Below are 17,236 nucleotides of genomic sequence, written 5' to 3' on the forward strand. Positions count from 1 at the left end.
CCGGACCCGACCTATGAAAGGGCATCTCGGATAGACCTGGCGGTTCAGCAGGAGAATTCACCTTCTCCGAGTCTAAAAGTCTATTGGAGGGTCCCTCCATCGCCGGGTACCGGCAATATCGTTGCATGTGTCCTCTTCGCCCGCACCGGAAACAACTCCCCATAAAAGGCCCCCCGTGAGTATCGGTGAAATGTCTCTTCCGGTTCCGGACCCCCTCGGCCATAATCAAATTGCTCTATTGGCTGGGCTGGACCCCGCCGCTTTGGCGCACTAACTACCGGATTACCCTTTATCAAACTCGACAGTTTCTGGCAAATTTCCTGAAACATTTGGGTAATGCCAATTTCTCCCAGCCCCTCTCCTTGATCCTGGATCTCCGCCTGTCGGATCGTCACCGATGGCCTCTCGGGCACCCGACCCGGCCGCCTCCACGAGGCCAGCCTGGCTGCGCACTCAGCTGCTCGGTGAACGGTGGGTGGATCCTGTAGCTCCACTAGCGCTCGGACCTCAGCGTCCGGAAGAGCAGCTAAAAATTTCTCTCGTGCCAGTCTGTCCCACGCCTCCACTGTGAGGTCCCGATACGCGATCCTGACTGATTGGTAAATGTCCTGTGCCAGCTCCTGCACTGTCTCACCCGGCTTTAATCTGCGGTGCTGGAGCTGAGCCCGCACCAGATCACAGTTTGCCGCGAACCCAAACCGACGGCTCAACGCCTCGCAAATGTGGGAGCTGGTCAACATCCCCTCCGCGATCACGTTTAACACATCTGCGGCTGGTCCCCGCAACGTTGCCACCAAATTCCCTGTACGTTCTCGCTCATTCCACCCGTTTAGTCGGGAAATACACTCAAATTGCGTCAGAAAAGCTTCAACGCTCCCTGACCCATCGAAATTTACCAGGGGGATCACTTTTCCGGTGGCCCGCTTCCCATTTTCTCCCTTGTCCGAATCCAGCCCAGGGATCAAACACCCTTGTGGCTGCGTATCCAATTTCAGAGCCCACTGTGGCCAAAGATGTTTTGTGGTGAGGGTCTCATGGGTCAATTTTGCCTCCTGTTCCAAACGTTGAATGGACCGATTCACCTCTTCCCGCAGGATCTTCTGGGCCCGCACAACCTCCTCCAAGGCTCCGTCGCGAGTTTGTAGCTGCTCCTCAACCAACCCGGACACTCTACTTACAAAAGACGGCTCTACCAGGCCTTTATCCAAGACTTCATCTTGGCTCATAATTTTATCTTGTTCGTCCAAACGAGCCTCCAATCCTTTTACCTCCTCCGCCAAATTCATCCCTTGCTTCCTCAGCTCTCCCCACTCAACTTGCAGCTGCATACGAGCATCCACACAGGCACAATGACGTTCCAGGCTCTCATCCACTTTATCAACCCGAATGTTCGTTGCATCAATTTTATCTACCAATTTTTTTCGTATATTTTCCCCCTCCAATGTAATTTCTACCTTTGTTTCCTCCAATCTATCCTCGAATTTACTTTGTATTTCCCCCAATTGAACATCCACACACTCCTGCATCTCAGTTTTCATTTTCTCCATCTTTTCCCCCAATTCATCCCTCATTAAATCAATCCGTGCACCCAACTGTACCCCCATTACCCCCCAATTGATCTGTCATTTCTGCCCTCTGTGTCACGAATTGATTTTCCATTTGTGCAGTCATTTCTGCCCTCTGTGTCACGAATTGATTTTCCATTTGTGCCGTCATTTCTGCCCTCTGTGTCACGAATTGATTTTCCATTTGTGCCGTCATTTCTGCCCTCTGTGTCACGAATTGATTTTCCATTTGTGCCATCATTTCTGCCATTTGTGCCCCCTGTGCCATCATTTTTGCCCCCTGTGCTGTAATTGCACTCATTAAACGTTCCAACATTGTCCAGATCGTCATCGTGCCGGTTTCCGGCGCTGCCGGCTCCGTTACGGGTCCACGCTCGGAATGGGGGAGGTTCCAACCCTACCCCGTCTCTCCCTTCTTCCCCCGACTCGCTGCCAGACACGTGGCCTTCCTCCTCAAACATCTGCACATCCGCCATGGTGCAGAAGTCCCGTTTGCCGCCAATTAATTTAAATTTGAAAAATCCCGCCAAAATTTTCCCGCGCTCGCGCGCTTTTCTGTAGTAATTTTATATTCCAATTTGTGGCGAGATTTTAATCTTGGTAGATTCTCCCGATACCAAATATAATTTAGAGGGGTTCGAACATCCAACACCCTGACACCAATGTGACGTCCACGGGACTTGAACAGTCCCGCCAACGTAGAATGAGCCGAAACGATGGAGGTGGTTTATTTATTTATAACCCAAACATGGCGGTTCTAATCGATCTACCGCAAACGGGACGAGGAAGGTGGCACGAGTCACTTTTCACTGAGTTGATGATGTTTATTCGTTTTTACTATTAACCAGAAATAACAAGTCTCGGCAAGAAGAGGGATCCGGGGCGATTCGACGTGATGGTGTGGGATCGGGCGTGGGGAAAAACACAGACAATTCCAATGAATATAGAGATCTCAAACCCTCCAAGGTGCCAAGCACACACACACACACACACACACACACACACACACACACACACACACACACACACACGCGCGCGCACACACACACACACACACACACACACGCGCACGCACACACGCGCACACACACACACACACACACACACACACACACACACACACACACACACACACACACACACACACACACACAAAACGTAGCTATTTCTGGTGGTCAGGCTGGACCGTGGTGTGGACGCAAATGTCCCTGGATCGGCGTCGGACGAGCTGGCCTTGCTCTCGTCAGGGGGGCAGGAGAAACCGTGGTGCTGTCGACCTCCTGGTCTTGGCCCAAGTCCGCTCACAGCCGCTAGGGAACCAGTTCTGGCGCCAAGTTGCGAGCAGGAGAGGGAGGCAGGTCCGCCCGCCGTTCGACCCCGTACTCCGAGTCAGCAGAACCCCAGAGCCAACCAAGGTGAGGCACGAGGCTCAGCAAGGCTCCAAGACACGATGAAGAACACGATCGAACCAGCACAACAACAAGGACGCTCTCCGCGCAACAGCTTCCACACCAAAAAAACACGATCTTTTTGGTTGTGATCTTCTTCCTCTTCCTTTTCGACCCCGAACAGAACCTTTTTATCCTCCTGTCCTCGTCACTTCCAATCGAGCCGTTTATTGGCCCACCGCCGTCGCCTTCTGCCAATCGTGATCACGGGGCGGAGCCATCCGCTGCACTGTCCTGTGACGTCATGGCCAGTCTCCAGAGAATACCAAAAGGGGTTTACGCAGACACTTACCCTATCCCGTGTCCCTATCTAATTACGTGACAATCATTTCCCCCCTTGAAGAAATGAACATTTACTAGACAACTTATCACCACTGAATTGCTACTTATTACATCGAGATCCTGGTAAACTCGAACAGCATGGCATATCTAATTAAACATCCTAATTACCCTTTGAATGCATACCCCCCCCCCCTCAAACGTAACAATACGCAGGGTCCACGAACAGTGAATCCCTGAATAGTGGAATTCGAGTCATTAAAATTTCAATCTGATCAGATAGATGGTCCGACAGTCAGAATTACTTAATATTTTGAATCTGCATTCATTTTTATTGTTTGTTTGAAGAAGGCTAACCTGGCTGCGGCTGGATGGGTTTGAGGGGAGAGAAGTAGCAGTTGAAACCCGAGTTCTGTCCAGGTTCCTCCTGATGACTTCATCTTTGCTTTTTGCTTTCTCGGGTTCCTTCTGATGACTCCAATGCAGCACTTATTTGAGTTGTTGAAATCCTATTCTGAATTAAATTGAATAAAGAGGACATAATGGGTCTGGTGTCCGATCAAAGTGGGGTTGCATCAAAGCGGGACATCTTGGTACCTGGTCACTACCAGCCGTTATAAAGTCTGAGAACACTGACTTGGCAGTTCTAGTGTTAAGAGCGCACATCTTAAACCGTTCAATGGAGAAAATTGACACTTTACCACATTACATGACAATTTAATATCGCGCATATGACTTGGATGATGCACACCCCCTCAGAACTTACATGGTGAATTAAACAAAGCCTAATGTGCAAAGACAATGCCACTTCCTCGGGTTAAAAATATGAATCATTGTAAATTGCTTCAGCCTTTATTGTGCTCTGCAGGTGGAAAAAAAAAGCGAGAAGAAGTACAATTTGCCGTTTTAACAATCTCCCGATCTATACTTTATCGATCTATTCTGGCATCTTTATCAGCCATAGTAGTTGTGAAAACACTCGAGAACGAGAATAACCAGAGTTGGTGTCAAAGCCACCCAATGCTCGCCTGTTTATACATTTATCGTTTTTAAAAGACGAGTCTAATAATTAATATTTTTTTATAATTCTCCAACAATTTTTTTTTGGGGGGGGGCGGACCAAGTCCAAAAGCTAATGGCATGATCCTTGGACCATACCTAACCCCCCCCCCCCAAAATTTCATCGAAATCCTAATCACTTAAAACATGTAGAAATGCAAAAAAAAGAAATTGAAATTTTGTTGAAAAAAAAGTTGCAAAATTTTTTTTTTTCTCTAACAATTTTTTTTTGGGGGGGGGTTGGAAATTACTTAAAACATGTAGAAATGCAAAAAAAAATAATTCTGAAACAATTTTTTTTGGGGGGGGGAACAAGTCCAAAATCTAATGGCATGATCCTTGGACCATACCTACCCCCCCCCCCCCGCCACCAAGTTTCGTCAAAATCTGTCGAGGAGTTTTTCCGTAATACAAAAAATTTCACATTTTCACGCTCACGCTTACGCTATCGCTATAGCTCTCTGTTCTTCAAACAGGCGAGCTAAAAACTACTTTGTAAAGGCTTATGAAGGTACTCTGCAGCAGACTTTTCAAAGTCTAATTTGTACACATTTACCTCAGAAGATAGATGCAATTACAAATTTGTCGACGGAAGGGTTGGCTCGCACCAACTCCTTCTCAACACTGCACGGGGTAAGTATTCTATGAATACCATCTAGTTTCTCTGAAGTATCCAGGCCGGATTCGGATCTTCACCAAAATACAGGGTGTCCCAAAAGTCTCCATACATAGGGAAAATTAACACTTTCAGAAAATTGTCTCCCGAAATTCTTCATACATAGCTTATATCTTCTTTTCAGATTCCCTTCAAAAGTGCCTTTTTCAAAAGAAGAACGTATTGAAATCATTCTCATGGCTGGTTCGGGAAGCTGTCGCAAGGTTGCAATCGACTTTAACAGGAAACATGGCAAGCACATCACACACGACACACGACACACACGACAAGATTCAGAACATGGATCATATAAAGCATTAATTCTTAACCTGGGGGAAATTTTCTGATTTCAGGGGGAAAATTATTTCTTTAGTTTGAACAATTTTCAAACGATTTATTGCGTTGAATACGTCATCTGAATACGCTTCCCAAGCGATGAAAGATTAGCGGAACAAAAATTCACTGAAAATGAACGCGCTTATTTGGCAACATTATAAAAGAAAATATCGTACTACGACAGTCAACACGACAGATTTTAGGAATGTTAAAATAATATGACTGTTAATATTATGCATTAAATTGTGTATCAATATTTTTATGAAAATATTTATTGGAATAATTTTTTTAATAAGTTTTAGTTTTTTTTTATTAATTTGGTGTTGATAATGTGGTGGGGGGAAATATTATTCAGCAATTTCAAAGGGGGGAAACAATACTTATAAGGTTAAGAAACCCTGATTTGAAGGAATGCATTTGAAGTGGAATTACTTGCATAACACCAGATGTGTTGACACGAGTTCACCATGAGTGGGAGAGACAAATTCGTGTGTGTTTATAAAGTAATGGCAATCATGTAGAGAACGTTTTGTAAATAGTTACATTTTGCTAAAAGTGTTAATTTTCCCTATGTATGGAGAATTTTGGGACACCCTGTATAATCATTTCGTCCTTGTCACACACCCAACCTGTCCACCAAGTTTCGTCCAAACCTGTACCTAACTTTTTCAGATATCCCATTCACAGACAGACAGACAGATAGATAGAGACAGAGACAGACTGTCACATAAACAAGAAAGATGCCATACATAGCATGATGCTTGCAAAATCCATAAAACAAATTTGACTTGAAAAAATAATTGGTGGTTGAATTCAATGACAATATACATAAATCCTCTTCAAATTTCAAGTCGAATGGATGAAAATTGGCAATTTTTAAAATGACTGTCGACTTTTTGGCTCATGTTGACCTTTTGGCCTATGTTGACCCCAAAATAATTGGTGGTTGAAGTCAATGACCAAATATGCAACTCGTCTTCAAATTTCAAGTCAATGAGATGAAAACTGGCAATTTTAGAAATTCGGCCAATGTTGACCTTTTGGCCTGAGTTGACCTGAAAAATAATTCGTGATTGAATTCAGTGACCTGAAATGTAAATCCTCTTCCAATTTCCAGTCAATCGGAAGAAATATTGAGGATTTTAGAAATCTCACCTAACTTGTTGGCCTTTAGCCTAAATTGACCTTATGGAATGTTGACCTCAAAAATAATAGTTGGTTGAATTCAATGACCAAATATGCAACTCCTCTTCAAATTTCAAGTCGATGAGATAAAAGTTGGCAATCTTAGAAACTTGGCCGATGTGAACCTTTTAGCCGATGACCTCAAAAATAATTGGTGGTTGAATTCAACAACCTGATATTCAAATCCTGTTAATTTCTCGTCAATCGGATGAAAATTGAGGATTTTAGAAATTTCACAATGCTGTTGACCTTTGGCCTATGTTGACCTTTTGACCTCAAAAACAATGGCTTCTTGCTTGCTTATGACGAACTATACCATGTGGTGAAATTTCGTGAAGAACGGTTTAAAATTGTGACATTGTGACCTGTAGGCGAATGACATACAAACAGACAGACAGACAGACAGACAGACAGACAAACAGACAGACAGACAGACTAATGCACAAAACCAACCAACATGAACTTGAAAAATCTTCGATTTTCACAAGTAACAAACAGACAGGAGTGAAAACATTACCTCCATCCACCTTCGGTAGTGGAGGTGACTATGTTCAGTGTCAAGGAAAATTTGCTCAATTGCATATAAATTGCAGACGATTGTGGATGAAGGGCATGCTATAGATAACAAAGAACTTTTGATGAATGTAGGTATGATCACAATTTGTACAACAAATAACAGAAATGCAGCTATGGATGTGATGATGGATTGTTTTTTTTTAATTATTATTTTAGCTTGATAAAGAGAGTTGAAAATTTGCAAGTCTCATACGATATTCTAATCCCAAATAGGATCTAGAATTTGGGAAATTATTGTCTTGATGACGACATAAATTCAAATTTTCCAGGAGGTGTGGTACCTCAGGACCCTCTGATCTGGGCCCACTGTATTGCTGGGACAATAAAACGTTTGTTTTCTGGATTTGCACCCCCACTTGAGAAATCCTGGCAATGGGCCTACACATATTTACATTTATCCACAGGTGTTTATTACTTGTGTTGTATCTAAATAATCTATACAGTACTATAAGAGAGATGTTAGCTGTCTGTTGCCATTTTTCTCAGATAGCCAAACAGATATTCATCAAACTTTCAGGGGTTCATCAGTGAGTGCTGGGGGAGTGTTTTAGGCAAAAACAAAATTGAAAAAAAGAAATTAAATTTTCTTTTTTTAATCTCTCTGTAGTACCTTTGCCTTTGTAGCTATGTGAAAGGAAATATTAAATGATTCCTGACCCCATTCCTTAGTGGGTGTAGGAAAGTGTTTTCGACACCAACAACAAAAAAATCGATTTATTCAAAATGCCAACAAGATTAGAACCGCACCAGGCAATGCTGGGTACCCCTACTCGTATTCTTCAAATTACAGTTTACATGTTAGAAAAAATGCAATAAATTCTCATTTGTCACTTTACTGCAGGAAATCATTTAATTCTGCAACTGATATCCATATTTATATGAAACAGAATAACTTGAACCCAATCCTCTCTCCACCTCCCCTCTCCTGCAGTGGTCAGCTATTCAACTATATGGTCAACATTCTGGCATCCTGTTACACTTAACCACTGAAACAAATGCCCAGCAAAATGGGAAGCTATATTAATGGATGAAATATACTGGGCGTTGATCGAGGTATGTTAACCGCCATGGGAGGCAAGGAGAAGCTGACATTTCCAGCATTAACCCTTGTTCCGACTAAGAGTTAAGGCATGAACTGTCAGTTTCTCGTTTGCTTCCCACATCGGTTAGCATACCTCGTTCAACGTCCTGTTTGATTTCATTCATTGTTCTACCTGTCGGTCAACGCAGATCGATACTAGGCTTCATCAGCAAGACTAGTTAGTCATTCTGGCAAGCTATATTAACCAAGTGATGGTGTATCATCAGCGGAAAATATTGTCTCCTCTTACAGGGAACAAACGATCTCTAGACCAACATTTCATCAAAATATTTGTACCTATGTCTTTGGCCATAAAGCACACAAGATAGCTGGTTTTGAAGAGTTGCAATAAAACATCATACTCAAAGGTCAGCTGTACAAATGAGACCCTTGAAACACTACCTGGGCCTTTCCCACATGCCATGCCCCCCCTCCCCCACAAACCCCAACACCCAACCATTTCCCTCTTGAAAAATGAATAAACATTGATTCGCTTCTGTGACAAAGATGATCCAATGAAGACCCACAATAGTTCAGGATAAATAAATAAAATGAACTTGAATAGCAGCTATACAAATTGCACATGGTATTTCATCCTGTAATTGAGAAATGAAACAAAGTCAAGTGTTCCTGACACATTCAAGGAAAGGGATGCAGAACTTGGTCAAGCAGTTTTTTTTCGCAACTTACAAAAGTCAATGGAAGGGCAACATAAAAATGCAAAACAGAGGCAAATCTCAAAAAAGCCCATCAGTGGTGAACGGCATTCACAAACCATAGCACAAGAATTCCTGTACCAGAGATCACGTAAATAATGTAAAAGCCAAACAGGATCATTAAAGCAGGTTTAAAAAAATTAATAAATAAATAAATAAACAAGCATACAAATAAACTAAACACAACCTGACATCATGTTGTTGACCGAAATGCCTCTGCCTACATTAAGTCTTTGCTTACTCCAACTTTGACCAAAAACCTAAAGACCACTTGACCTCAATATCTAATCTATACTACATATCATGGTACATGTACTTAGTTCTGTTGAAATCCCATAGCCAATGATATCACATTAACAAGAGTTTTCATGTAACCTCTGACCCTTGACCTTTTAAGCACAAATAATCTATCAGGGATGGACACACTGAATAGAGATGACAGATGGACAGCTATTTGACGAGTGCAGGGTTACAGAAATAATTATGTAAGTTTAATACAGCAAGCATCTAATGAAGAAAAAGGCAAATAAATGTAAAGAACAAAGTGGCATGATGCCCATCTCACAATGATGGTTTTATTGCAAGAAAGTGAGAGAAAGATTAAAGACAGAGAACATGACATACCTGCACCAATTTCAGTCAAAATCCCATCATAAGTTAGAGGTAATAACATTGTTACCTGACATCATGTCTGACCTTAGACTAATTGACCCCATAATCTGATCAGTTTATTTTTACATCAGCAGACATACTTGTACTAAGTGTGGCTTAGATCCCTTAAGCCTTTCTTAAGTTATCACGGTAACAAAAACCTATCACGGACAAAGAGACAACGTGAACACATAATGCCTCCAGAGACTTCGTCAGCACAAGCATAACTATGTTTGTAAATTGGAAAGAAAAGGAATTTTCAAAAACGACAGGAGAGAAATGAATAAATCCAAAAGGAAATAATTTTTTTCTTCAAATAATGAAGCAGCAAAGCACGAGCAGTGGAGATAACAGTGAAACAATTCCAATGTCTAGAAATTAAAGACCTGTTGATGTGTAGATCACCTTACAATGTGGGCTACTGAGCAGAGAAGAGCTTCAAAAGAAGGTAACCATTTCAAACGAAAATATTCACAGGCCACTCCAATAGGACATTCCAGGCCAATCCACAATGCCATCAATGCTAACCATTACACAATTCCACAGGTGAGATGGTTCAAAGTGAGAAACCTCACAAGTAGGGCAACACAGAAGAGGATGCTGATGACACCAGCACAAAAACTGCATTCCAGGGTGAATTCAGAATTTAAAACAATTTCTCAAACAAACTTCACCACGTTTCCTCAGGTTGACTAGTATCTGGGTTGTTGAAGTATGCACAAGTGGCAGTTGCTACTTCATCTGGTCAGCTGCGACACAGTCGCTAATATCGGCACAGTACGCGAATGAGGCAGCCAAACATGCAATATCGCATTCTACATAAGCTTACTTTCAAATGAGTTCCATTACAAGGCAAGGAACTTCAACACAGGAGGAGGCTACTAGATCCATCAAGTCTGCAGAATAGTTGCCAACCTATTGTTTTGGCCGTGCTCTATCGTTTTAAAACAAGGAGGGTCAAGCAAGGAACCAGCACATACCATTTTTAGCACACCTGGAACATAGTTCAGTCAGGTGAGGTATGAGCATCGCGCGGTGTCTGTCAGTCAGTCACTATGCAAACACTTCGATCTTCTTCTCTGAACCCACACATAAGATCTTTATGAAACTTGACTACAACCTTCATCAGCCGTGATGTACTAAAGTTTGGTCACGGCATTAAAAATTCAGGGTCTAAGGGTGTCTATGAGGGGTCAAAGTGGGTGCAGGTTTGACCCCCCAAAATAGGTATTTGCTTTCTTCTCTGAAACTACACTCACAAAACACCATTTCAATGAAACTTGACCACAACCTTCATAACCCGTGATGCTAAAGCTAATCGTCCAAATTTTCACCAAACGCCTCATGATACCTTGCAAATCCCATCAAAAAATGCGCATTAAGAATGTCACTTTGAAGGTCAAAGGTCATTACGATTCCGTGATCGCTACTTTTGACTTCTCAAAAAGTATTCACCCAATTTAGATGAAACTTGGTTGGAATCATCACTGTGTGGTGCTTTCACAAGTTTGTTCAAACCATGGGCTAATTTACATATTTTGTGGGTCATTCACACTTACCAGTGGTTCCCTCACTCTACCAGGTGAGCGCAGGGGCATTGTCCCCATTTTTATTCTTTGGTATGACAGGAGAAGAAGAAAAGGAATGGGGAGTATGAGTAGTGCCAGACAAGGAAACTTCCAACTGTGAGTGAAGTGAAATGCGAGTCAGATTGATTGATGCTGGTGAAACTGAAGGGGCAACCAGTTGACATTAGCATATCATTCAGGTACATATGCCCACAAGTGAATATCCAGACAAGGTGTTTGATGAAATGTGTGCTAGAATTGAAGAACTAATCAAACAGGAGAGTGGAATGAGTTATTTGATTGGATTAGTATTGTTGGAGAAAGAAGAGATGACAAAGAAGTGGGACCATATGGAATTGGAAAAATAAATCAAGACCAAAAACTGGTAGTTTTTGCAGAATAACGTGACTCATGATAACAAGCGTGGTTTACGCATCATAAAAGAAGACGATATACATGGAAAATGATTGTTATACAGGAAGATTTTGATTGGACTATATAATGGTGAAACAAAAATACAGGTATAGTTAAGAATTTTAAAGCTGAACCGGGAGCTGACAGACTCAGATCATGATATTGTGACAATGGAACCAGTACTTGAACTGAAGAAGATCCAACGTGGAATACGTAGTGGGAGACCTAGAGAGGCTGAAATAAGTCAATAAACAACATGCAACTGAAGTGAACGAAGCACGAGCTAGAAAAGATAAGGATACCACCAGCACAAATGAACAATGTAAACGAGTTCAAGAATCTAAAAAGGAAGGAGGTGCAAATAACAAAGGCATTTTAAGAGGAAAAAGGATCAAGAAACAATGGGTGACAACTGCAATGTTGCAAAAGATGGAAGAATATTAACACTGAAGAAGGTAAGCTGAAATATCGACACTTGAATAATGAGCTAAGAAGAGAACCAGAAAAGGCACGAGGAACAATTTAGTTAAAAGAGCAGTGTGATGTACTCAAATAATTGGATCGCCAAGGAAGGGCAGACCTTGTGTATGCAAAAGCAAAGGAGATTAGTGGCATCCAGTATTAAGGACTGAAAACAATAGCAATAGAGAGGAAGGAAGGCATCTTATTAATAAACCCTGATGAAATAAGAAAGAGACAGCAGGAGCATAATGTAGAACTACTGTATATAGATGCAAAAAAAGATGATAAAACTGAAACAATGGAGCTCGAAGAAGAGTGTTGACATTTTATTGGACCAGAAATGCTAGAGAGCGAGACAAGCACTTACTTTGTGTGTTCATTCTACCCAATAAATGAGATTTAATAAATGAGATTTTAAAAATGGGATGGCGGTTTGAATCGATGAAATACTTGACCAATTGTCGAGTTTGAGGAAAAAGGTGGCAATGACGACTGGAAACGAGTACTGACTTAGCAAAGAGTGTGTTGGGTTTAATGCGACGATCAGCAATATTAAAAGTATGTAAAACGTGATGATAGGGAAGGTGATCATTGGCAAAGCTCTCTTTTGGACTTGCTCAATATCAGCTACTTGGGATATCATGAGATCTGAACTCCATACAGGTGCTCCAAATTTTAAGATGCTGAAAGACATTGGAGTGGAGTGGAAAGATGGACAAAGACAAAAAAAAATATGTTAATGGGACAAACAGCAACAGTAAGAGTAGCCAATGTGGAGTCAGAACTATGTGTAATTGGAAGAAGAGATCAACAAGGGCATTGGCATTGTCTATCACAAGTCCTCTTCAATGTCTCTGCAGAAGCAATGATTTAAGAAGCGTTTGAAGACAGAATATGATGTTAAAATTGGGGAGCGAATAGTAACATCAGTTATATTTACAGATGACAAAGCAGTTGTAGCAAGTACAGAAGAAGGATTACAAGATCTAGTAGATAGAATCGTAATAGCAGACACAAACTTTGGAATGAAAGTGAACATCAGCAAAACCAAGGTGATGCACATCTCAAAATCACTAATAAATATACTGGTGAAAATAAAACTTTGTGAACCCTTTAGAATTTTCGATATTTCTGCATAAATTTGACCTAAAATGTGATCAGATCTTCATCTAAATCCGAATAATCGATAGAGAGAAGCTGATTAAACAAAGAGCACACAAAGCAAATCAACTTTATCATTTATTTATTGAGCAAAATGATCCAACATTCAATTTCTTTATCAGAAAAAGTATGTGAACCTTTACATTCAGCAACTGGTGGCACCCCCTTGGGCAGCAATAAGTTCAACCAAACGTTTCCTATAACTCTTGATCAGTCCTGCACATCGGCTTGGAGGAAATTTTGGTCCATTCCTCCTTACAGAACTGATTCAACTCAGATATCTGTGGGCTTTCTTGCATGAACTGCTCGCTTCATTTTCCGCACAACATTTCAATTCCGTTGATGTTAAAGTCTGGACTTTTGATTGGAAATTCCAAAACGCAAAATCATTTCTGCTTCAGCCACCCTGTTGTAGATTTACTTGTGTGTTTCGGATCGTTGTCTTGTTGCATGACCCACTTTCTGTTGAGCTTCAGCTCACGGACAGATGCCGACATTCTCTTGCAGAATTTGCTGGTACAATCCAGAATTCATGGTTCCGTCAATGATGGCAAGCTGTCCGGGTCCTGAGGCAGCAAAGCAGCCCCAAACCATGATACTCCCACCACCATGATTCACGGATGGGATGAGGTTCTTATGTTGGACTGCAGTGTTTGGTTTTTACCAAACATAACGTTTCTCAATTAAGCCAATAAGTTCCACTTTCGACTCATCTGTCCACAGGACATTCTACAATCGCCTTCTGGATCATCCAGGTGGTCTTTGGCAAATTTGAGATGGGTAGTAATGTTCTTCTTGGAGAGCAGTGGTTTCCTCCTTGCTGTCCTCCCGTGCACACAATTCTTGTTCAGTGTTTTTTCTGATGGTGGACCCATGAACACATACATTACAGCCAATGCAAGAGAGGCCTGCAGATCCTTAGACATTACCCTGGGGTTCTTTGTGACCTTCTGGATTATTGTTCGCCTTGCTCTTGCAGTGATTTTCATTGGACGACTGCTCCTGGAAAGAGTAACAGTGGTGTTGAATTTTCTCCATTTGCACATGATCTGCTTGACAGTGGATTGGAGGAGCCCAACATCTTTAGTCTTTGTAACTCCTTCCAAACTAATGAGCAGACAACTCTTTCTGAGGTCCTGAGAAATCTCTTTTGATCAGGGTATGACATGCTTTCATCAGCCTGTGTAGTGAAGACCACACTCTGATGGTGATGAACAAAGTTTATGTTTTTCATATAGGGCAGGGCCAACACACTCCTGATTGTCATTCCATTGATTGAAACATCTGACTGTAATTACCCCCTTAATTGAGCTGAATAACCTAGAGGTTCACATACTTTTTCTGACAAAGAAATTGAATGTTGGATTATTTTTCTCAATATATAAATGAAAAAGTAAACTTTTTTTTGTTTGTGTGCCATTTGTTTAATCATGTTCTCTTTATCTATTATTAGGACTTAGATGAAGATTTGATCACATTTTAGGTCAAATTTATGAATAAATACAGAAAATTCGAAAGAGTTCAGAAACTTTTTCACCACTGGCACTGTATTTACACATTCAAAGGAAAATAACTAGAACAGGTGCAAAAAATAAAGTATTTAGAAAGCATAACATCTGCAGACGGAAGGGGAAACAAAGAATAAGAACAAGGATAGCATTGGGAAAGGCTGCATTTAGTAAGAAGAGACAGTTTCCAACCCGAAAGCTGTTAATTGGACGAAAAGCTGAAATGCAAATGCTCTCCAGGTTCCTCCTGATGGCTTCATCTTTACTTTTTGCTTGTTCGGGTTCCTTATGATGACTCCAATGCAGGACGGTACCTATTTGGTCTTCCATTTGATTTGAACTTAATTTATTTTAATCCCATTCTCTATTCAAGTGAATAATAATAACAAAAAACGTCATTGGTCAGGGTCAGGTGTCCAATCAAAGCGGGATTGCATCAATGTGAGACGTCTTGGTACACAGTCATCACTGGCAGCAGTTATAAAGTGGCAGTTCTAATTATGTCTCTTATTTATGACGTAACACACCAGTACACAAACACCACACCATAACACGAATTTGGCCCAGGTGGAAAACTCAGAGGGGGAGGGTGTGTTCGGGGGGGGGGAAGGGACAAATTAAATCGCTGAAAACCCCAACATGTGATCCTTAGTCCACCTGTGAAGCTTCATTGAGATGGGATAAGTAACAAACGAATGTAGACAGACAAAGACACACAAGGCAGAGGTTATGTTTTTGACCCTGTCTGTCTGTTTGTTTGTTTGTCTGCTTATCCGTCTGTGAACAGGATATCTCAAAAATGTTATTGGTGGATTCGGACGAAACCTGGTGGACAGGTTGGGAGTGGGACGAGGACGAATGGATTCAATTTTGGTGAAGACCAGGCCCGGAGCTGGATGTGATAATTTTTAAGTGATTCTTCATTGAGTGACAGGACCAAAAACGACAAAAAGCATGACATCTCAAAAACGTTATAAACAGATTAGGACAAAACGTGGCGGACGAGTTGTGTCGGTGACGAGAACAAGCAGATTAGATTTTGGTTTAGACACAGATGCAGAACGGCCTATCAGTGGGATACAAAATGTAAAGTATTCAGCCTGGTGGAGATATGCACTCTAACGAGTGTCGTTCCAGTTACATCCACCACTAAAGATGGATGGAGATTATGTTCTCACCCCTGTCTGTTTGTGAGCAGGATATCTCAAAAGGTTATGAATGGATTTGGAAAAAGAAAAAAAAAAAAAAAAAAAAAAAAAACTTGGTGGACAAGTTGGGATTGTGACAAGGATGAATCAATTAGATTTTGGAAAAGATCCAGCTACAAGAACTTTCTAAATTTGTGTGTGCGTTTGTCAGTCTGTAAGCAGGATATCTCAAAAAGTTACAGTCAAATTCAGATGAAACTTCATGGACATGTTGGGTGTGTGACGAAGATGAATTGATTTGATTTTGGTGAGGATCCGGAACTGTATCCTAGGATTTTTAAAGCGATTCGTCACCATTGAGAGATTGGGCCAATAAAAAAACTATATGTAGCACGACATTTCAAATTGTTGTGGATGGGTTATGACAAAACTTGGTGGATGACAAGAACAAGCCGATTACACTTTGGTTAAGGTTCAGCCTTCACAAAAGGCTGGGCCTTAAGGATGCCGATCCAGCCAATCAATGGGTTACAAAACGTAAACTGTTCAGCTTGGTGAAGGTATGTGCTCTACCGGGTGCCATTCTAGTTAATACATGGAATTAAATGGTCTGCCTGGAAAGATAGTAACACAGCAGAAACAGTAAATAGAAATAAATTGGAATTAAATACAATACAGCTAGAAGCATTGGAGATGGAGGGGTACAGAGTTATTGGAAGAACTTGTAGGAAGAAATATTTTTTCCAGACATGCAAGTATTAAATGAAGAAAAAGCACATTATAATCAGTTTTTTTAACATGAGCATAATTTTAAACAAAAAAGGAAATTTAAACATAAATAACTCCCATGAAATAGCCCCTGAGAGTAAAGGGGTGATGCATCCCAACTTGCATGGATACATATGGCATGGTGTCATCAAATAAGAAATAAACCCTCATTAATATTCATCTTAAACAATGTTAAGGAAAAGGTGGAAATCTGTTAATTGCATGAATGCTGACACACAAAATATTTATCTGACATTCAATGTAGATATGGCTTCCCACTGGTGGTTGGTGTTAATGTGCATCTTGCACCCCTGGAGGAGGTCAAAGCTAAGACCTTGAGAAATACCAACTGGCAGGAGGATATCTGCTGTTGCATCACTGCAGATAGGTGAGGGACCACTACCCTCGACTGGCTTGGATATAGCCCTGCCGTTCCTGCCCAATCCATTCATCCATCCCCCGCTCCACCAGATTGCATGTATTTATCTCATACCCCAATCTTTATAAACTTTTTAAAGTCCAAGCTCTCCACTCACCTATACTTAGTTATTCCCACCCCCTCCCCTCCAGATATAAAATTGTCTCACTATGTCAACAAATTCCTGTGCTTGCCTCTCATTCCTTCTGACTTATGGTCCATTAACATTTAACGTCAT

The 17,236-nt window shown here is 41.3% G+C and overlaps 1 protein-coding gene across 3 annotated transcripts in view; it reads right to left on the reverse strand.

Annotated features, from left to right (window-relative positions):
* ATP2C1 (ATPase secretory pathway Ca2+ transporting 1) overlaps positions 1-17,236 on the reverse strand; it is a 219,100-nt gene that overhangs the window by 145,404 nt on the left and 56,460 nt on the right. The window lies entirely within an intron of this gene.

The sequence above is a fragment of the Eptatretus burgeri genome, chromosome 11 (assembly GCF_056783735.1).
Source record: "Eptatretus burgeri isolate ZD-2024b chromosome 11, Ebu_testis_v1, whole genome shotgun sequence".
Classification (NCBI taxonomy): domain Eukaryota; kingdom Metazoa; phylum Chordata; class Myxini; order Myxiniformes; family Myxinidae; genus Eptatretus; species Eptatretus burgeri.